This window comes from Scyliorhinus torazame, chromosome 1 (assembly GCF_047496885.1).
Source record: "Scyliorhinus torazame isolate Kashiwa2021f chromosome 1, sScyTor2.1, whole genome shotgun sequence".
Taxonomy (NCBI): domain Eukaryota; kingdom Metazoa; phylum Chordata; class Chondrichthyes; order Carcharhiniformes; family Scyliorhinidae; genus Scyliorhinus; species Scyliorhinus torazame.
Window position 1 is genome coordinate 277,955,765 of NC_092707.1, and position 22,394 is coordinate 277,978,158.

General features: G+C 51.7%; 1 protein-coding gene across 1 annotated transcript in view; it reads left to right on the top strand.

The window, feature by feature from the left end:
- Positions 1 to 22,394, top strand: part of sptlc3 (serine palmitoyltransferase, long chain base subunit 3) — a 140,493-nt gene that overhangs the window by 37,597 nt on the left and 80,502 nt on the right. The gene's annotated exons all lie outside the window — the stretch shown is intronic.

Genomic DNA, 22,394 nt, shown 5'->3' on the forward strand with positions numbered 1-22,394 from the left:
TGAAGCAAATGTACAACAGTCTCTGGAACCTTTTTTTTTGCCCGACCGTAGCAAGTCAGTCTCTTCTGCTGCCGGGCTGTTATCATAGAAGTTACAGTGCAGAAGGAGGCCATTCGGCCCATCGAGTCTGCACCGGCCCTTGGAAAGAGCACCCTACACAAGCCCACACCTCTGCCCTATCCCCATAACCCAGTAACCCCATCCAACCTTTTATGGACACTAAGGGCAATTTAGCATGGCCAATCCACCTAACTTGCACATCTTTGGACTGTGGGGGGAAACCGTAGCACCCAGAGGAAACCCACGCACACACGGGGAGAAAGTGCAGACTACGCACAGACCGTGACCTAAGCCGGGAATCGAACTTGGAACCCTGGACCTGTGAAGCAACTGTGCTAACCATTGTGCTACCGTGCTGCCCAAGCTGTGGAGACTTGCACTTCCACAGCATCTTTCACGACGTCTGGGCGTTTGAGGCCAGCGAAGCACTTATGAGAAGTGGTCAGTGGCATAATATAGGAGGTGCAGCAGCCATCTTGCACACAGCAAGCCCACACAGAGATGTTCATGGCCAGATAGCCTGTTTTTCAGAGATGTTGACTGAGAGATAAATACTATTACAGCTGGTGCAGATTTGTTGGGCCGAGTGGCCTCTTTCTGCACTGTAGTGATTCCATGATTCTACGTGAAAGGCCGCATTGCCACTCAAACCTGCGCCACTATTCAATCGGCCCACAGCTGTCCACCCACCCTTCACTCCTCTTTACCACACAATCTGCAGGCCCCTCGCTCTCCAAAAATCTAACTATTTTGGTCTAGAATAACCTCAACGAAGGACAAATTAAGAGGCCATCGAAATTAGATAGTCAAATGGGTAATTCAGAAGAAACCTCTTTACTCGAGAGCAATGAGAACGTGGAATTTGCTATCAGAGAAAATGGTTGAGGCAAATCGTATAGAAATTGTGATGATAGGTATACTATCATCTGTATATAATATGAGTTGATCATCATCATCTTTATATGTATTATAAGTTGTATGTTTTACAGTTGTAGTTCTAGCATCCGACCAGCAGGTGGTGCGAGTATGCAGGCACGTGACCCGGATGCACCATGTGTCCGGGACAAGGTGATAGTAAGGTGTTGATAGCTGTCGCATATTAGAGTAGCTCTGTACTATCTTAGTGTAAGTTAGTGTTCAACTGTAAAGTTCCAACTGTATTAATCTTAGGCATTATAGTAATCCTTTAGAGTATAGTTTTGTTGTAAAACAAAGTCTAATGTTCTTTGTTAACACTACCACATCAAGATTCAACATCAGCATAATCAAAGAACATTACAGAAACGTTTAAGGGGAGAGCAGATAGGCAATTGAGGGAGAGGGTAATAGAGAGTGAGGATGGTAGAATGAGATGAGGAAAGATAGGAAGAGATTCGAGTGGAGTATGAACGGATGGCATTGACTGGTTGGTCGGTATTGTATATCCTACATAATCCTATGAACTTTAATGATCTGACATATTGTACTATTGGCTATGGCATGGTGACCAGAAACAGGTTAAAATGGTTACATTGGTGTCACTCTCAAAACCACATCATAAAGGATATTGACTATTCCATGGAATTGGCTGAGACATCATTCTGATCAGGTCCAGGTTTAACGTGATCATTATCATGTGACTTTTAGATTTTGTTTTTAGCTTAGTATTTATTTCTGTCTGAGAATAGTCAGTCTGGTTTCTCCCTTTGGCTTCCAATGGTGGTACCAGCAGAGTTAGGCTGCCCTATTGGCTCAAATGAGTGTTTGCCTCGTTTAATAATAACAAACGTGCATGATAACAAAAACTCTGCTCCCATCTGGTAATGGATCAAAGTTTCCTGTGTTCCACGTCCAAAAAATGGGCACGGAGTGTTCATTCCAGGCCTCACAGTGAGGCCTTGGCCTCTCTCAGAGTCATACAGTTGTTTGTTTTTTTAAAAATATGTTTATTAAGAATTTTTTAGCAAAATTTTCAACCTTACAAACAAACCCCCCCCCCCCCCCGTAACAAAAAGAAAAGAAAACTCGCATAGCAAGACATAAACATGGCAAATCCATATGATACAGAACTTTGTACATTGGATTCCTCCCGTACATATCAGTTTTCCGGATCATTCATGTATTTTCTTGCTCAGATGTCCCCCCTGAAAGAAACCCCCCCCCGGAAAGAGATGTCCCCCCCCGGAAAGAGATGTGTCGTCGTACCCCCCACCGTCCCCCCCTGGGTTGCTGCTGCTGTCGACCGAACACCATCTAACGCTCCGCGAGATAGTCTAGGAACGGTTGCCACCACCTGTAGAACCCCTGCACAGACCCTCTCAATGCAAAGCTTTTCCTCTCCAACTTGAGAAACCCTGCCATATCATTTATCCAGGCTTCCACACTGGGGGGCTTCGCATCTTTCCACACTAACAAGGTCCTTCGCCGGGCTACCAGGGACGCAAAGGCCAGAATGCCGGGCTCTTTCACCTCCTGCACTCCCGGCCCGTCCGCGACGCCAAATATTGCTAGCCCCCAACTTGGCTTGACCTGGACTTTCACCACCTTAGATATTGTTCTCGCAACTCCCCTCCAAAACCCCTCCAGTGCCGGGCATGACCAAAACATATGGACATGGTTCGCCGGGCTTCCTGAGCACCTCCTGCATCTGTCCTCCACCCCAAAGAACCTACTCAGCCTCGCCCCCGTCATATGCGCTCTATGAACAACCTTAAATTGTATCAGGTTAAGCCTGGCACACGAGGAAGAGGAAATAACCCTACTTAGGGCATCAGCCTACAGACCCCCCTCAATCTCCTCCCCCAGCTCCTCTTCCCATTTACCCTTCAGCTCCTCTACCAAAGCCTCCCCCTCTTCTTTCATCTCCTGGTATATCGCCGACACCTTGCCCTCTCTGACCCATATGCCCAAAATCACCCTGTCTTGAATCCCCTGTGCCGGGAGCAGCGGGAATTCCCTCACCTGCCGCCTCACAAACGCCCTCACTTGCATGTACCTGAAGGCATTTCCCGGGGGTAGTCCAAACTTCACCTCCAGCGCCCCTAAGCTCGCAAACGTCCCATCGATGAACAGGTCCCCCATTCTTCTAATCCCTGCCCGATGCCAGCTCTGAAACCCCCCGTCCATCCTTCCTGGGACAAACCGATGGTTATCCCTGATCGGGGACCACACCGAGGCTCCCATCACACCCCTGTGTCGTCTCCACTGGCCCCAGATCTTTAGCGTTGCTGCCACCACCGGACTCGTGGTGTACGTGCGAGAGCAGCAGCGGTGGCGTCACCAGCACCCCCAGGCTCGTTCCTTTGCAGGACTCTTCCATGCCGCCCCCTCTCCCTCCATCACCCACTTACAGATCATCGCCACATTGGCTGCCCAGTAGTAGCCACCCAAATTCGGCAACGCCAGCCCTCCTCTATCTCTACTACGCTCTAGGAACCCCCTCCTTGCCCTCGGGGTCTTACTCGCCCACACAAATCCCATAATGCTCCTGCCTACCTTCTTAAAAAAGGCCTTGGTGATCACAATTGGAAGGCATTGAAATACAAAAAGAAACCTCGGGAGGACCACCATTTTAATCGACTGTCCCCTGCCCGCTAGCGAGAGTGGCAACATGTCCCACCGTTTAAAGTCCTCCTCCATCTGCTCCACCAGCCGCGACAAATTAAGTTTGTGCAGGGCCCCCCAGCTCCTAGCTACCTGGATCCCCAAGTATCGGAAGCTCCTTTCCGCCCTCCTCAATGGTAGGTTGTCTATCCCTCTTCCCTGATCCCCCGGATGCACCACAAAGAGCCCACTCTTCCCTACATTGAGCTTGTAGCCCGAGAAGTCCCCAAACTCCCTTAGGGTCTGCATGACCTCCACCATCCCCTCCACCGGGTCCGCCACATACAGCAACAGGTCGTCTGCGTACAGCGACACTCGATGCTCCTCTCCCCCCTCGGACCACCCCCCTCCATTTCCTGGACTCCCTTAGTGCCATGGCCAAAGGTTCAATTGCTAATGCAAACAACAGGGGGGACAGGGGGCACCCCTGCCTCGTCCCTCGATACAGCCGGAAGTACTCCGACCTCCGCCGATTCGTAACCACACTCGTCACCGGGGCTCTATGTAGGAGCTTGACCCAGCTAATAAACCCTCCCCTGAACCCAAACCTCCGCAACACTTCCCAGAGATACTCCCACTCTACTCGGTCAAAGGCCTTCTCTGCGTCCATGGCTGCCACTCTCTCCGCCTCTTCTTCCACCGATGGCATTGTTATCACATTTAGGAGCCTCCGCACATTGGTATTTAGCTGCCTGCCCTTTACAAATCGCGTCTGGTCCTCGTGAATCACCCCCGGGACACAGTCCTTAATCCTCGTAGCCAACACTTTTGCCAGCAACTTAGCATCTACGTTGAGGAGCGAGATCGGCCTATACGACCCGCATTGCAGTGGGTCCTTATCCCGCTTCAGGATCAAAGAGATCGTCGCCTCCGACATTGTCGGGGGCAGGGGCGCCCCCCCCCCCCTTGCCTCATTAAAAGTCATTACCAGCAACGGGGCTAACAGGTCTACATACTTCCTATAGAACTCCAAAGGGATCCCATCCGGTCCCGGGGCCTTCCCTGCCTGCATGCTCCCCAGTCCTTTAACCAGCTCCTCCACCCCAATTGGCGCCCCCAAACCAGCCACCTCCTGCTCCTCTACCCTCGGGAACCTCAGTTGGTCCAAGAATCGTCGCATCCCCTCTTTTCCCCCTGGGGGCTGGGACCTATACAGCTCCTCGTAGAAGGCTTTGAATGCCTCATTCACTTTCACCGCACTCCGCACCGTAGTTCCCCTTCCATCCTTGACTCCACCTATTTCCCTCGCTGCCATCCTCTTACGGAGCTGATGTGTCAGCATCCGACTCGCCTTCTCCCCGTATTCATATATCGCCCCCTGTGCGTTCCTCCACTGTGCCTCTGCCTTCTCTGTGGTCAACAGGTCGAACTCCGTCTGGAGACTTCGCCTCTCCCTGAGTAGTCCCTCATCAGGGGTCTCTGCATATCTCCTGTCTACTCTTAAAATCTCCCCCACTGACCTCTCCCTTTCCCTGCCCTCTCTCTTCTCCCTAAGAGCCCTGATGGAGATGAACTCTACCCTAACCACCGCCATCAGCGCCTCCCATACTACTCCCACCTGCACCTCCCCGTTGTCGTTGTCCTCCAGACACCTTTCGATACACCCCCGCACACTTCTTCGTCTGTCAACAGTCCCACATCCAACCGCCACAGCGGGCGTTGGTCCCTCTCCTCCCCCAGCTCTAGTTCCACCCAGTGCGGGGCGTGATCTGAGATGACTATGGCCGAATACTCCGTTCCCTCCACTTTCGGAATCAATGCCCTGCCCAGAACAAAAAAATCTATCCGGGAGTAGGCCTTGTGTACATGGGAAAAAAAGAAAATTCTCTGGCCAGAGGCCTGGCAAATCTCCACGGATCTACTCCCCCCACCTGGTCCATAAACCCCCTAAGCACCTTGGCCGCAGCCGGCTTCTTTCCGGTCCTAGATCTGGAGCGATCCAGTGCTGGGTCCAACACCGTGTTAAAATCCCCACCCATTATCTTTAAAAAAAAATATATATTTATTAAGATTTTTTGACAACACAATTTTTTCCCCTTACAAACAATAACCCCCCCGCCCCCGTAACAAAATAACACAAAATCGCATTGAGCAAGATATATACATGGCAAAATGGTATATTTACATAGCTTTATACACTGGCTCTCGCCCACACGTGCCAGTTTCCCCCACCCTCCATGTTATCTCCCGCTCATCCATCCCCTCAAACAGTCTCTCGTTCCCCCCCCCCCCAAGGGTTGCTGCTGCTGCTGACCGGCCTTCCTCTAACGCTCCGCGAGGTAGTCTAGGAACAGTTGCCACCGCCTGTAGAACCCCTGCGCAGACCCTCTCAAGGCAAACTTAATCCTCTCCAACTTAATGAACCCGGCCATGTCGTTTATCCAGGCCTCCAGGCTAGGGGGCTTCGCCTCCTTCCACAATAACAAGATCCTTCGCCGGGCTACTAGGGACGCAAAGGCCAGAATTCCGGCCTCTTTCGCCTCCTGCACTCCCGGCTCATCCACTACTCCGAATATTGCGAGCCCCCAGCTTGGCTTGACCCGGACTTTCACCACCTGAGATATTGCTCCCGCCACTCCTCTCCAGAACCCCTCCAGTGCCGGGCATGACCAAAACATGTGGACATGGTTCGACGGGCTCCCTGAACACCTTCCACATCTGTCCTCTACCCCAAAGAACCTACTCAACCTCGCCCCCGTCAGCTGCGCTCTGTGGACCACCTTAAATTGTATCAGGCTGAGCCTGGCACATGAGGAGGAGGAATTAATCCTACCTAGGGCGTCAACCCACAAACCTTCCTCGATCTCCTCCCCCAGTTCCTCCTCCCATTTACCCTTCAACTCTTCTGCTAGGGCTTCCCCCTCTTCTTTCATCTCTTGGTGTATTGCCGAAACCTTGCCCTCCCCGACCCATACACCCGAGATCACCCTGTCTTGAATTTCTTGTGCCGGGAGCAACGGGAATTCCCTGACCTGTCGCCTCACAAAAGCCCTCACCTGCATATATCTAAATGCATTTCCCGGGGGTAACTCAAACTTCTCCTCCAGTGCCCCTAGGCTCGCAAATGTCCCGTCAATGAACAGGTCCCCCATTCTTCTAATCCCTGCCCGATGCCAGCCCTGGAACCCCCCATCCATCTTCCCCGGGACAAACCGGTGGTTACCCCTGATCGGGGACCACACCGAGGCTCCCACTGCACTCCTGTGCCGTCTCCACTGGCCCCAGGTCCTTAACGTTGCCGCCACCACTGGGCTCGTGGTATACTTTGATGGCGAGAACGGCAGCGGTGCCGTCACCAACGCCCCCAAGCTCGTTCCTTTACAGGACGCCATCTCCATCCTCTTCCATGCCGCCCCCTCTCCCTCCATAACCCACTTGCGGATCATCGCCACATTTGCTGCCCAGTAGTAGCTCCCTAGGTTTGGCAGCGCCAACCCTCCTCGGTCCCTACTGCATTCCAGGAACCCTCTCCTTACCCTCGGGGTCTTATTCGCCCACACAAACCCCATAATACTCCTACTTACTCTCTTGAAAAAGCCCTTGGTGATCACGATGGGAAGGCACTGAAACACAAACAAAAACCTCGGAAGGACCACCATTTTAACCGACTGCACTCTACCCGCCAACGAAAGCGGCAACATGTCCCATCTTTTGAAGTCCGCCTCCATTTGGTCCACCAACCTCGTCAGATTCAATTTGTGTAGGGCCCCCCAACTCCTAGCTATCTGGATCCCCAGATACCGAAAACTCCCCGTCGCCCTCCTCAGCGGTAGGTCCTCTATCCCTCTTTCTTGGTCCCCTGCCTGTAATACAAAAAGCTCGCTCTTCCCTACATTGAGCTTATAGCCCGAGAACTCCCCACACTCCCTCATAGTCTGCATGACCTCCACCATCCCCTCCATTGGGTCCGCAACGTACAACAGCAGATCATCCGCGTATAGCGACACCCAATGCTCTTCTCCCCCACGGACCACCCCCCTCCATTTATTAGACTCCCTTAGTGCTATGACCAAGGGTTCAATCGCCAATGCAAACAACAGGGGGGACAGGGGGCATCCCTGCCTCGTTCCTCGGTACAGCCGAAAGTACTCCGACCTCCGCCGGTTCGTCACCACACTCGCCACCGGGGAACTGTAAAGGAGCTAAACCCAGCGAATAAACCCTCCCCCGAACCCAAACCTACGCAACACCTCCCAGAGGTACTCCCACTCTACTCGGTCAAAGGCCTTTTCCGCGTCCATAGCTGCCACTATCTCCGCCTCTCCCTGCGCCTTCCTCCACTGTGCCTCCGCCATCCCCGTGGTCAACAGGTCAAACTCCGTCTGGAGCCGTCGCCTTTCCCCAAGTAATCTCTCCTCCGGGGCCTCTGCGTATCTCCTGTCCACTCGCAAAATCTCCCCCACTAACCTCTCCCTTTCCATGCCCTCTGTCTTCTCCCTATGAGCCCTGATGGAGATTAGCTCTCCCCTGATCACCGCCTTCAGCGCCTCCCATACCACCCCCACCCGCACCTCCCCGTTGTCGTTGGCCTCCAAGTACCTTTCGATGCACCCCCTCACCTTCCCACACACCATCTCATCGGCCAGCAGTCCCACATCCAGCCGCCACAGTGGGCGTTGGTCCCTCTCCTCTCCCAGCCCCATTTCCACCCAGTGCGGGGCATGGTCCGAAACGGCTATGGCCGAATACTCCGTCCCCTCCACCCTCGGGATGAGTGCCCTGCCCAGAACAAAGAAATCTATTCGGGAGTAAGCCTTATGTACGTGGGAAAAGAAAGAAAATTCCCTGGCCTGCGGCCTTACAAACCTCCATGGGTCCACTCCCCCCATCTGATCCATAAACCCCCTGAGCATCTTGGCCGCCGCCAGCCACTTTCCCGTCCTTGATCTGGAGCGGTCCAGTGCTGGGTCCAGCACCGTATTGAAGTCCCCTCCCATTATCAGTCCTCCTACCTCCAGGACCGGAATGCGCCCCAACATGCGCTTCATGAATCCAGCATCATCCCAGTTCGGGGCGTTTCCAACACCACCCACGTCCCTTGCAACCTACCACTCACCATCACATATCTCCCTCCATTATCCGCTACGATAGTCTTGGCCTCAAATGACACATGCTTAGCCATCTCCTTTTCTGGGCCAGACCCGTGTCCGCATCTCCCTCACCCTCCGGTCCCCCAGCCGGGTCCCATTCCCTTTCGGCTAGTGCAGCAGCAATCCCCCCCGCTAGACCCCTGTCTAGCTTTTTTGCTCCCCCCATATCACTCCCGGAAGTCAACTGACACCTGCTGACCCCGGCTTCCCTCGCCATCCCTTTGACTGCCCCCCCCCCCCGCCCCGTGCGGGAGTCTCCCCATCAATATACGTTCCTTCGTTCCCCTTCCCGCACGCGGGAAAAGAACCCCGCGCTTTCCAAAGCCTGCCCCACCCCCTCTGGCGCAGCTCCTGTCTCTCTCCCCCAGCCCACATAACATTCCCTGAGCGTGATTGACCCCCTATATACACCAACCATCGTACTTTAACCCTCAAACACCCCCCACCCTCACAAACCCTCAATTAGAGTCCAACTTTTCAGTTAGTATAAAGGTCCACGCCTCTTCGGGCGTTTCTAAGTAGTGGTGTTGGCCATTATGTGTAACCCACAGTCGCGCTGGCTGCAACATTCCAAATTTCACTCCTTTCCGATGCAGCACCGCTTTGGCCCGGTTGAAACCCGCTCTCCACTTAGCGACCTCCGTGCTCCAGTCTGGGTATATTCTGATCTCTGCGTTGTCCCACTTGCTGCTCCGCTCCTTCTTGGCCCATTTCAGGACCCTCTCTCTGTCCGTAAGCCGGTGAAATCTCACCACCATCGCCCTTGGCGGCTCATTTGCCTTGGGCTTCCTTGCCAGCACCCGGTGCGCCCCTTCCAGCTCCAGCAATCCCGGGGGGGCCTCCGCGCCCATCAGCGCCCCGCTCATTGTGCCCGCATATGCCGCGGCGTCAGCCCCCTCCACTCCTTCTGGGAGACCCAGGATCCTCAGATTATTCCTCCTCGACCTGTTCTCCAGGTCTTCGAGTCTTCCCGCCCACGTCTTGTGCAGCGCCTCGTGCCGCTCCACTCTCACCGCCAGGCCCAAGAGCTCGTCCTCATTCTCACTCACTTTGTCCTGGATCTTCACCTCGTGGGCTTTCTGGGTTGCCCCCAGTTCTTCAATTATTGCCAACATAGGCGCCACCATCTCCTTGCGCAGCTCCTCGAAGCAGCGCTTGATGAATTCCTGCACCCCCTCTTTGTCCTCGGCCGCCGCCATTTTGCTTGTTTTCCCTCTCTTCTCCCGCTGCTCCAATGCCACTTTTTTGGCCGTTTTGCTGCGGGTCCGGTCCATACAAGTTAGTACGGGACCTCTCTCCTCTCTTCCCCACGGGTTGGCTGTGAAAAAAGTTCCATTGGGGCTCTTCTATCGAGCCCGAAAGTCCGTTTTCGCGGGAGCTGCCGAATCGTGCGGCTTAGCTCCGCATAGCCGCAACCGGAAGTCCTCTCCCCACCCATTATCAAGCTTCCTACCTCCAAGTCCAGGATACGCCCCAACATCAGTTTCATGTATCCAGCATCGTCCCAATTCGGGGCGTATACATTTACCAATACCACCCCCATCCCCTGCAACCTACCGCTCACCATCACGTATCGGGCTCCATTGTCCGCTACTATGTTCTGGCCTCAAACGGCACCCGCTTCCCCACCAGTATTGCCACCCCTCTATTCTTCGCATCCAGCCCCGAATGGAGCACCTGTCCTACCCATCCCTTCCTTAACCTGACCTGATCTGCCACCTTCAGATGTGTCTCCTGAAGCATGACCACGACTGCCTTCAGTCCCTTTAAGTGCGCGAACACTCGGGCCCTCTTAACCGGCCCATTTAGGCCTCTCACATTCCACGTGATCAGCCGGATTGGGGGACTACCCCCCCATGCCGACTAGCCATCTCCTATTTTAGGCCAGTCCCATGCCCGCGTCTCCCGCACCCTCCGGTCCCCCAGACGGGAAACCCCCGCCCCGACCACCTCTTCCATTTTCAGTTCCCCCTCGGTCAATGCAGCAGCAACCTTATTGTCCATCCCCCCCGCCACGCCGCTAGATCCAAATCTAGCTCTTTTGCTCCCCCCATAATACTTCCGTAAGTCAGCTGACTCCTGCTGACTCCGGCTTCCCCCGCCTTCCCGTTGACCCCCCCGTGTGGAAATCCCTCCTCCTCCTTGTGCTCCTCCATCCCCCCCCTCCGCCCTTCCCTAACGCGGGAAAAAGCCCGCGCTTTCCTGAGCCAGCCCCGCCCCCTGTGGCGCAGCTCCTGTTGCGGCCTTATCCCAGTTCCCCCATCCCCGAGTCTCACCTCCCTCCAGCACCGACGCCCACATTCCTCACTGTCCCCCCTTCAAAAACTCTTTCCCCATCCCCATCCATCGTCCCACCCGTGAAACATTCTTTACCCATATTTACAGCCCTGCATACAGTCAACATCTCCCCCACAATCACAGTCCCTCAGTTCGAGTCCAATTTTTCCGTTTGTGTAAAGGTCCAAGCCTCTTCTGGCGTTTCGAAATAGTGGTGTCGGTCCTGATACGTGACCCACAGTCGCGCTGGCTGCAGCATTCCGAATCTCACCCTTTTTTTATGCAGCACCGCCTTTGCCCGGTTGAAGCCAGCTCTCCTCTTTGCCACCTCCGTGCTCCAGTCCTGGTAGACTTGGATCACCGCATTCTCCCAACTACTGCTCCGCTCCTTCTTGGCCCATCTCAGGACACTCTCTCTGTCCGCGAAATGATGGAACCTCGCCACTATCGCCTTTGGCGGCTCGCCAGCCTTGGGTCTCCTCGCCAGAACCAGGTGCGCCCCTTCTAGCTCCACGGGGCTCGGAGAGGCCTCCGCACCCATCAGCGAATGGAGCATCGTGCTCACATACACCCCGGCATCAGCCCCCTCCACTCCTTCGGGGAGACCCAGAATCCGGAGATTCTTCCTCCGCGACCTGTTCTCCAGGAACTCGAATCTCTCGGCCCACCGCTTGTGCAGCGCCTCGTGCGCCTCCATCTTCACCGCCAGGCCCAAGATCTCGTCCTCGTTAGCTTTTTCCTTCACCTCTCGGAGCTCTACTGCCTGGGCCTTCTGGGTTGCCTTCAGCCCCTCGATCACCAACAGCATTGGCGCCAACACCTCCTTTTTAAGCTCCTCCACGCAGCGCCTGAGAAACTCCTGCTGGTCCGGCCCCCATGCTGCTTGATCGCCGCCCTCCGCCATCTTGTTTTTTCCCCCTCGTTTCTGCCGCTGCTCCAAAGCCTCTTTTTCCGTCGCTCCACTTCGAGTCCCCTCCATACACAACAGAAGGGGGACCTTACTTCACCTTCCCACACGGAATTTGATCAAAAAATTTCCGTTGGGGCTCCTCCGGAGAGCCCAAAAGTCCGTTCTAGCGGGAGCTACCGAAATGTGCGGCTTAGCTGCGCATCGCCGCAACCGGAAGTCCAGAGTCATACAGTTGTTATGGCACAGTATGAGACCATTCAGCCCATTGAACCCATGCTGGCTAGCAATCTTCTCAGTCCCATTCCCCGGTCTGTCCCTGTATCTCTGCAAATTTATTTCCCTCAAGCGTCCCTTCCAATTTCCTTTTGAAATCATTCATTGTCTCCACTCCCTCTTCCATCATAAGCAGTGAGTGCCAGGTCAGTACCACTCACTGCGCAAAAACGTTCTTTCTCCCTTCCCCCTGTATCTCTTACCCGAACCTTAAAGTATGTGCTCTTATACTTGTACCATCAGCTAATCGGAACAGCTTTACTTTGCCGACCTTATCTAAACCCATCATAATCTTGTACACCCCTATCCAAACCCGCTGCATGGAGGACAACCCCAAATTCTCCAACCCAACCCTGTCATTAAATTCCCTCTCGCCCCAGGTTCATCCCTCTCCCAACTACGGACAGATTTCCCTTTCCAGATCGATCTGAGTCCCATTCACACGTGGTGCCAACCTGGCTTGGGCTTGGGGACCTGAAAAGATTATTCAGCCCCTCGAATCTCTTCCGCCATCCAGTGGGATCATGGCTGATCAGAATCTTCACTCTAGCCAGCCGCCTTGGCCCCGTATCCTCTCACACCCTGGTCCAGCAAAGGAAAATTGATCTCGCACCCAAAATTATTATTTGAGCTGCCGCCGAGAGCTTTTTATGGGAGAGCAAGTACTTTCTTCAAACCTGAACCCGCATCATTTTTTCATTGTCAGTTGCCACCAGCCTAAGATCCACATTTTACCACATCTGCTAAAACGACCTGGATTAATTCATTTTAATTTTGCCCGAGGAGGGATGTATGGATGGACAATAACTGACACTTCGGTGCCCAATTTGACATTTTTATATAATAATAATCTTTATTGGCACAAGCAGGCTCACATTAACACTGCAATGAAATTACTGTGAAAATCCCCTAGTCGCCACACTCCGGCTCCTGTTTGGGTACACAGAGGGAGAATTCAGAATGTCCAATTCACCTAACGAGCACGACTTTCGGGACTTGTGGGAGAAATCCGGTGCACTCCGGAGGAAACCCGCCCAGACATGGGGAGAACGTGCAGACTCCACACAGACAGTGACACAAGCCAGGAATGAACCCGCATCCCTGGCACTGTGAAGCAACAGTGCCAACCAACTACTGTGCTACCGTGCCGCCCTCCATTGGAGGCTAGATCTTCAGTGACCTATTGTGCACCAAGAACATGAGGGTTTTAAGATCATCAGAAGGCCAACAAGCCCAGACCCGACTTTGGTGGTGTTATGTAGAGGGAAGACGTGCAGGAGGTGGCTCCCGCTAGAGTACTGCCCTTTTCTCTCAGTTTCTGGGGGTATTTTCTTTTGAAAACCCTCATAATTAATGGGATAGGGATCCTACATAGGTGAAATGCCTAGAAAAGTCAGGGAAAGAATGCAGGCAGTAGAAGTTCGGCGATGGAATCGGGGGCCTCTCAGAGCTCATTGGCAGATAAAATGGTGGAGGCAGCCTCTGGGGCTCTGGTCACTCCGCTAATGGCCTCGGCAAATGTACCTTGGCAAAATTATTAAACACTGCCGGTTTGTTTTGGAGGATATCTGGAAATCGATGGAGGAGGCCTTGGCCCCCATCCGAGTGACTCTGGAGATCAGTGAAACCGTGAAAGCCCATGAAGCCACGATTAAAGACATAGAAGTGGTCCTTTCGAGACACAGTGATCAGATTGCCTCACTGGAAGTGGAGATGTCACTGGTGGCCGAAGCGAATAAAAAATTGAGGGCCAAGGTAAATGATTTAGAGAATCGGCCCAGGAGGCAAAACCTTTGAATTGTGGGGCTGCCAGAAGGAATGGAAGGCCCAATGCCCCCGGAATACTTTGCTGAGATGTTCGGGAAGATGATGGAGGAGGGTGGATTCAGGGCCCCTCTTGAGTTGGACCAAGCCCACCTTGCACTCCGACAGAGGCCTCGTCCTGTGCAACCACCAAGTGCAGTAATAGTGAAGTTCATAGTTCAAAGAGAAAGAGCGGGTTCTGAGATAGGCGAAACAGCATCATGACTTCAAATGGGAAGGCCATGCCATCAGGTTTTACCAAGATGTGGGAGCGGAGCTGGCAAGGAAGAGGACTGCGTGCAACAAAGCCAAGGCCACCCGTTATAAAAGTGGAGTCCAATTCGGTGTGGTGTGCCCAGCGCGGCTCACAGTGACTTTTGAGGAAAAGGCCTATTTATTTGATGCGCCTCCTTTGTTAAGAAAAGCGAGTTGGGCACGGTGTGATTGAGTTTTTTGGTGATTGGAGGCAGGCATGTTGAATTGCTGGGGTTCCATGTTTATTTTTGCATTTTCCTGTTCTTGGGGTTGAATTTTTACACTTTGGGCTTATATTTGGGATTTAGTTTCATGTGGGTCCTGATCTGGTTATTATGAAAATATAAAATTCCCTGTTGGAACGCAATGATTAATGGGGTTTTAGTATTTTGTTGTTTTTAACCATTTTTCTTTACTCTAGTTAGGAACCTCCCTGCTAACCTAAGAGTTAGCTAACGGGAGCGATGTTGAAGGATTGACTGCGACTCATTATTGAAATGTTTTTAGATAATGAGCTTAGAGTTCTTGTTTTGTTTAGGTTTAGATTTGTTAGAATTAGATTTTGGTTGTTTCTGTTCGCCTTCCTTCTATCTGTATGCGTATTTGGCTGTGGTATCCAAGGGTGAAGACGGGGGTAGTTTGCTGACGGTGCCTGCAGATTTTTCTTTGTTTAGTCTTGCGATTTGGTTTGGTGGCCATCTTGGGTGAGCCTGGTTCCTGTACCCGTTATGTATTTGTTGGGCAATCTCTCTTGGTGGCAATGGCTGACTCTGGATTGGGGTGGGGTGGGAGAGTCCCAATAGGTTTTGTCACCTGGAATGTCAGGAGGTTGAACAGCCCAGTGAAAAGAATGAGGAGTATTTGCTCACCTTAAGAGTTTAAATTCCGACGTGGTATTTTTGCAAGAGACTCATTTGCAGGTCAGGGTCTAGACAAGGCTGTGGAAGGGGTGGGTGGAACAAATCTTTCATTTGGGCTTCGATGGTCGGGCTCGGGGTGCAACAATATTAATCCGTAAAAGGATTAAGTTTTCTGCCGCTAAAATCTTGGCCAACACCAATGGCAGACAATTGTTATTTGTGGCCCTTTGGCAGGCACTCCGGTGGTTCTGATTAATATCTATGCTCCAAACTGGGATGATATGAATTTTATTAATTTCGCTGACCTTTGAGTGGGGACTTAAATTGTGTTTTGAACCCTAGTCTGGATCGGTCCAAGCCCAAATCTCTAATTCCACCAGGGATGGCCAAAGCTTTGTTGTTTTTCATGGAAATGATTGCGGGGTAAAGGGGGGGGGGGTAGACCCATGGTGCTTCTTGCACCCAGGTGACAAAGATTTCTCATTTTTCTCAAGTATACTCGCGGATCGATTTTTTTTTGTGGTGAATATGTCTCTCCTCCCTTGTGTGGTGGCGACTGGTTGCTCAGTGATTGTGATTCGGACCATAAAACCATAGAATTCCTACAGTGCAGAAGGAGGCCATTTGTCCCATCAAGTCTGCACTGACCTTCTGAAACAGCACCGTACCTAGGCCCATTCCCCCACCCTATCTCCATAACCCCACCTAACCTGCACATTTTTGGACACTTAAGGGGCAATTTAGAGTGGATTTTTCTCTGGGGTGGAGGGCAAGTTTGAGTATTGCTCCCAGGGACCGGCTAACCACATTCATATGTTGTGGTGTTGTCCCAAGATGGTAAGCATTTGGGCCTCTCTCTTCAACACATGTCAGAGATACTCGATGTTGATTTGGATCCATGTCCACTGGAGGTCATTTTTGGGGTATCGCCGGTGCTTCATGCGGTGGATGTCTTCACCTTCACCTCGTTGACAGCCGGGAGACGAGTTCTGCTTGAGTGGAGGTCTCCTATTCCACCCAGTGCCTCCGTTTGGTTGGGTGACCTCATGTCTTTCTTGCAATTGGAGCAGGTTAAGTAGACCGTTAGAGGGTCTGTAGAATGGCTCTACCTAAGATGGCAGCCATTCTTTTTTTTTAAGGAGCTCGTGACCGCCAACTGTTAGGGGGTTTATTTTAGTTTTTTGGGGGTTAAGTTATTTGTGCTTTTGCTTGTTAGTCTCGTTCTTTTATGATGGAACTTTAGTTAACTGTTTTGTATGATAGTGTTTATCATGAAAATGTTTTAATGAACATTTTTTTTAAAAATAAGCCCGGTCTCTTCCCCTCAGGTGAACCCCAGCTTGCTGCTCCTCACTGCACTCTTAAAATTCCTTTCTCTTTGCAAACAGATCTAGCTGTCCCTGAACCTTTTTATTCCAGCCCTCGGAAACATGGAAAATCAGGCTTGATGGTCCTTATCAGAACTTCAGGAATAGGGGCAGGGTTGGGCCATACAACCACTCAAGCCTGCTGCACCACTCAATAAAATCATGGCCGATCTTCTATTTCATCTCCACTTTCCTGTCTTCTCTCTATACCCCTTGATTCTCTTCATGCCCGAGGACCTATCGATCTCAGTCCTGAATACACTCAATGACTGAGCTTCCACAGCCCTCTGGAGTAGAGACTTCCAAAGGTTCACCATCCCCTCTTGAATGAAGGAACTGCTCCTCACCTCAGTCGGAAATGGCCGACCCCTCATCCTGAGACCCCGCCCTACTTCCATGTTCCCCAACCAAAACAGCCCCTCGCAGCATCTACCTTGTCAAACCCTCTGTACGTTTCAATGAGATCACGTTCTGTTCTTCTGAGCTCCAGAGAACATAGGCAAATTCTACTCCATCTCGCCTCACAGGAGACACTCTTCACATCCTTTGATGAACCTTTTGTTACGTTTTTCGAAGCCAAGTATTTTCTTCCTTTGAAAGGGCAGCACAGTGGCACAGTGGTTAGCACTGCTTCCTCACGGCGCTGAGGTTCGATCCCAGCCCTGGGTCATTGTCCGTGTGGAGTTTGCACATTCTTTCCATGTTTGCGTGGGTTTCACACCCACAACCAAAAGACGTGCAGGGTAGGTGGATTGGCCACGTTAAATTGCCTCTTAATTGGAAAAAATGAATTGGGTACTCTAAATTTAAAAAAAAAAGAAACGGTGATAAAAGTGCACACAATACTCCAGGTGTGGCCTCACCATAGCCATATACGATAGCAGCAAGACTTCCTTAGTCCAACCCACTTACAAAAAAAGTAGATCCTCCTGCACCTATTTTTAATGTTCTTATGCACATTTTTGGACACCCTCAGTAACTTATTCCAAAAGCCGATTACACTTTCTGTAAAATAAACAGTTCCACCTCATTTACCATCGTACTCCTGAAGTTCTAATTTTTAACTTGTTCCTGGTATTTTGAACTGTGAATAGGAAGATTTGGATCAGCTTCATCAATGCCTTTCAAAGTCTCAACTCAAGTCATCGAGAAAGTGGATCTTTGCCAAATAAGAAACAAGTACGACGTCCTTAACCTTTCCTCAGACCTAAAACTCCGAAGATCAGAAACAAGTGAATGCACAAACTGCACCCATCTTCCGCAGCTTGGTTTTGTAATTTTATTACTTGGTTTCCAACAATAGCCCCTGTGCCCCAGACCCCCTTTCACCCGGCCCTAACATCGCAAAGGACAACAATCACACTGCGGTAGATCACCTACCCTGCTGGTCTGAAAAAAATCAAGCTGATAGCTGCCTATGTATGTGGGGAGCTTAGATGCATTCCCTCCCCACACCCCATTCCTAAAACATCCCGCTGAGAAGAAGACTCGCTCCCCCGTGTACGAGGCCTCGATCTCCCGTGTACAGGACCTTGGGGCCTCGATCTCCCAAGTACGGGGCCTCGATCTCCCAAGTACAGGGCCTCGATCTCCCAAGTACGGGGCCTCGATCTCCCAAGTACGAGGCCTCGATCTCCCGTGTACGGGGCCGCGATCTCCCGTGTACGGGGCCTCGATCTCCCGTGTACGAGACCTTGGGGCCTCGATCTCCCAAGCACGGGGCCTCATTACCCCGTGCACGGGGCCTCGATCTCCTGTGTACGGGGCCTCGATCTCCCGTGTGCAGGACCTTGGGGCCTCGATCTCCCATGTACAGGGCCTCGCTTCCCCGTGTATGGGCCTCGCTGCCCCGTGTACGGCCATGCTCCCCCGTGTACGGGCCACGCTCCCCCTGTAAAAGGCCTCGATCACCCGTGTACGGGGTCTCGCTCCCTTGTGTACGGGGCCTCGTTCCCACGTGCACGAGGCCTCGCTCCCCTGTGTACAGGGCCTCGCTGCCCCATGTAATAATAATAATCTTTTTATTGTCACAAGTAGGCTTACGTTAACACTGCAATGAAGTTACTGTGAAAAAACCCTAGTCCCCACATTCCGGCGCCTGTTCAGGTACACAGGGAGAATTCCGAATTCTGAGCCGGTACAGGAACTGAACCCGCGCTGTTGGCTTTGTTGTGTATTGCAAACCAGCTGCCTAGTCCACTGAGCTAAACCAACCCCGTGTACGAGGCCTCGATTCCACGTGTACGGGACCTCGTTGCCCCATGTATGGGGTCTCGTTCCCCCCGCATATAGGCCAATGCCTTAACTCTTACCTGGTATCATTCACCTATCACCCCTCTGCTTGCTGACCTACACTGGCTCCCTACCAAGCAACATCTGGGTTTTACAATTCAAATCTTTGTTTGCCAATCCTTCATGATCTTTCTGCTCTTTATTTCCTCCAACCCTCCAAGGTATCTGGATTATTCTGCCTCTGTCCTCTTGTACATTCCTGATAGTCATTGCTCCACAGTTTTGGGCTGTGCCTTCAGTCACCCCTAAGCTCTAAAATTCCCTCCCTGAACCTCTCGACCTCACTTTCCCCCTTTAAGACGTTGCCTCCTTGACAAACAATTTGGTCATCTGATCTCATATCTCCTTTTGTGGCATGGTGTCATACTTTGTCTTATAATGCCTTGGGATTTTTTATTAGGTTAAAGGTGCTTTGGAAATTGTTGTTTATATAGAGCACAGGTTCCAGTGATTTAATTATGCTTAGGTAAGTGAACACTTTCAGGTATAACCTCAATTTCTTTCCTTCACCCCCCAAGTGTTCTCTGGCAGATGTTTACCTGGGCGTGTGAAAATGGCTGTGTTGGTGTCTAGACCAGTTCATCCAATGAGAAGGTTGTCCTCTGAAGGGAGATTGCATCGAATGGGCTTGCATTCCTCCGAGTTAAAAATAATAAGAGACCATCTCATTGACATTGGTAAAATTATTAGAGGGCTTGGCCGGGCAGATGCTTTAAGGCCATTGCTCCCTGGCTGGAGAGGCTAGAACTGTGGGGGAGGGGGGGAGAGGGGGGGGGGGGGACTCACTCCCCCGCATACGCGGCCTCGATTCCCCGTGCATGGAGCCTCGTTACCCCACAACGTCTTTTGGCATACTCTACCTCAGAGAGCTGCAGATGCTCAATCATCACCGAGTGTATTCAGGACTGAAATCGGTAGATTTTTGGGCGCTATGGGAACCATGGGATATGGGGATAGTGCAGGAAAGTGGAGTTGAGGGAGAAGATCAGTCATGATCAGCAGAACAAGCTTGAGGGGCTGTCAGGAATCAGCCAATTAAACTTGCATAGGAGTTCATCGAATTGTTCACCATTAAGCTAGACCGGGGCCAATAAATACCTCAACTACATTTGCTTGGCTTTGTTCCACTTTCCTCCCCCACCCCCATCTCTTTTCCCCAAGTCCCTCGCATCAAAGGCCTCCCCAATCTTGGGGAAGGAAAATTCCAGATTTCCCTACCCTATATGTCCCCACATACATGGAGGGGGGGGGTTATGGAATTGAAAGCTAGTCTCAATCATGGTTGCCATGAAGCCATCACTGGTTGTCAGAAAAACCCATCTGGCTCATCAGTGCAGCAGCAACTTCCCTTGCTGCACACTCCTGCTGGTTCCAAACTGGCCAGCTTTATTTATACATGGAGTTTACTAATGGTTTCTCCGCCCCCCTCATTGGAGAAGCTCATACTCCCACAGGATTGTGGGATTGTCATTAGTCCCCAGCCAATGGTAAGCAGGCAGGTTATAACATCCCTCCCTCCTAAAGTCCAAGGAATCCAATACTGAAGGAGGCTGGAGAGGAAATTGCTGAGGCCTTGACAGAAATCTTTGGATCCTCGCTGTCTTCAGGGGATGTCCCGGAGGACTGGAGAATAGCCAATGTTGTTCCTCTGTTTAAGAAGGGTAGCAAGGATAATCCCGGGAACTACAGGCCGGTGAGCCTTACTTCAGTGGTAGGGAAATTACTGGAGAGAATTCTTCGAGACAGGATCTACTCCCATTTGGAAGCAAATGGACGTATTAGTGAGAGGCAGCACGGTTTTGTGAAGGGGAGGTCGTGTCTCACTAACTTGATAGAGTTTTTCGAGGAGGTCACTAAGATGATTGATGCAGGTAGGGCAGTGGATGTTGTCTACATGGACTTCAGTAAGGCCTTTGACAAGGTCCCTCATGGTAGACTAGTACAAAAGGTGAAGTCACACGGGATCAGGGGTGAGCTGGCAAGGTGGATTCAGAACTGGCTAGGCCATAGAAGGCAGAGGGTAGCAATGGAGGGATGCTTTTCTAATTGGAGGGCTGTGACCAGTGGTGTTCCACAGGGATCAGTGCTGGGACCTTTGCTGTTTGTAGTATATATAAATGATTTGGAGGAAAATGTAACTGGTCTGATTAGTAAGTTTGCAGACGACACAAAGGTTGGTGGAATTGCGGATAGCGATGAGGACTGTCTGAGGATACAGCAGGATTTAGATTGTCTGGAGACTTGGGCGGAGAGATGGCAGATGGAGTTTAATCCGGACAAATGTGAGGTAATGCATTTTGGAAGGGCTAATGCAGGTAGGGAATATACAGTGAATGGTAGAACCCTCAAGAGTATTGAAAGTCAAAGAGATCTAGGAGTACAGGTCCACAGGTCATTGAAAGGGGCAACACAGGTGGAGAAGGTAGTCAAGAAGGCATACGGCATGCTTGCCTTCATTGGACGGGGCATTGAGTATAAGAATTGGCAAGTCATGTTGCAGCTGTATAGAACCTTAGTTAGGCCACACTTGGAGTATAGTGTTCAATTCTGGTCGCCACACTACCAGAAGGATGTGGAGGCTTTAGAGAGGGTGCAGAAGAGATTTACCAGAATGTTGCCTGGTATGGAGGGCATAAGCTATGAGGAGCGATTGAATAAACTCGGTTTGTTCTCTCTGGAACGAAGGAGGTTGAGGGGCGACCTGATAGAGGTCTACAAAATTATGAGGGGCATTGACAGAGTGGATAGTCAGAGGCTTTTCCCCAGGGTAGAGGGGTCAATTACTAGGGGGCATAGGTTTAAGGTGAGAGGGGCAAGGTTTAGAGTAGATGTACGAGGCAAGTTTTTTACGCAGAGGGTAGTGGGTGCCTGGAACTCGCTACCGGAGGAGGTAGTGGAAGCAGGGACGATAGGGACATTTAAGGGGCATCTTGACAAATATATGAATAGGATGGGAATAGAAGGATACGGACCCAGGAAGTGTAGAAGATTGTAGTTTAGTCGGGCAGTATGGTCGGCGCGGGCTTGGAGGGCCGAAGGGCCTGTTCCTGTGCTGTACATTTCTTTGTTCTTTGTTTGTTGAATCCACCGAAGACCCTGGCGAAGGAGAGCGTCAGACTCGTTTTGCCGCAGGCCGGACACCATTTGCACGCGGCGCTGGATCAGGCGGGTGGTATGGAGCGGTGCAGATATGGCGTATGCCGTTCATCTTTATGAACCTCGCAAACTTCTCACTCGTGAATGGAGTGCCGTTATCCGTGCCCAGCACCTCGGGGAGGCCATGCGTACTAAAAGACAAACGCATCTTTTCAATTGTTGCGCAGGACGTTGTCCCCTGCATCTTATTCACCTCTAGCCATTTAGACTGGGCGTCGATTAATAGAAGGAACATGGATCCTTGAAAAGGGCCTGTAAAATCTGCATGCAAGCGCGCCCAAGGCTGCCCCGGCCATTCCCAGTGATGTAGGGGGAAGCTTCTGATGCTCCTGGCAAATGGAGCAGTTTTGGGCCACCTTCTCAATGTCGGTGTCGAGGCCTGGCCACCAGATATAATCCGGGCCAACATTTTCATCTTGGTCACACCTTGATGCCCATTGTGCAAGTCTCTTAGTATCAGCTCCTGGCC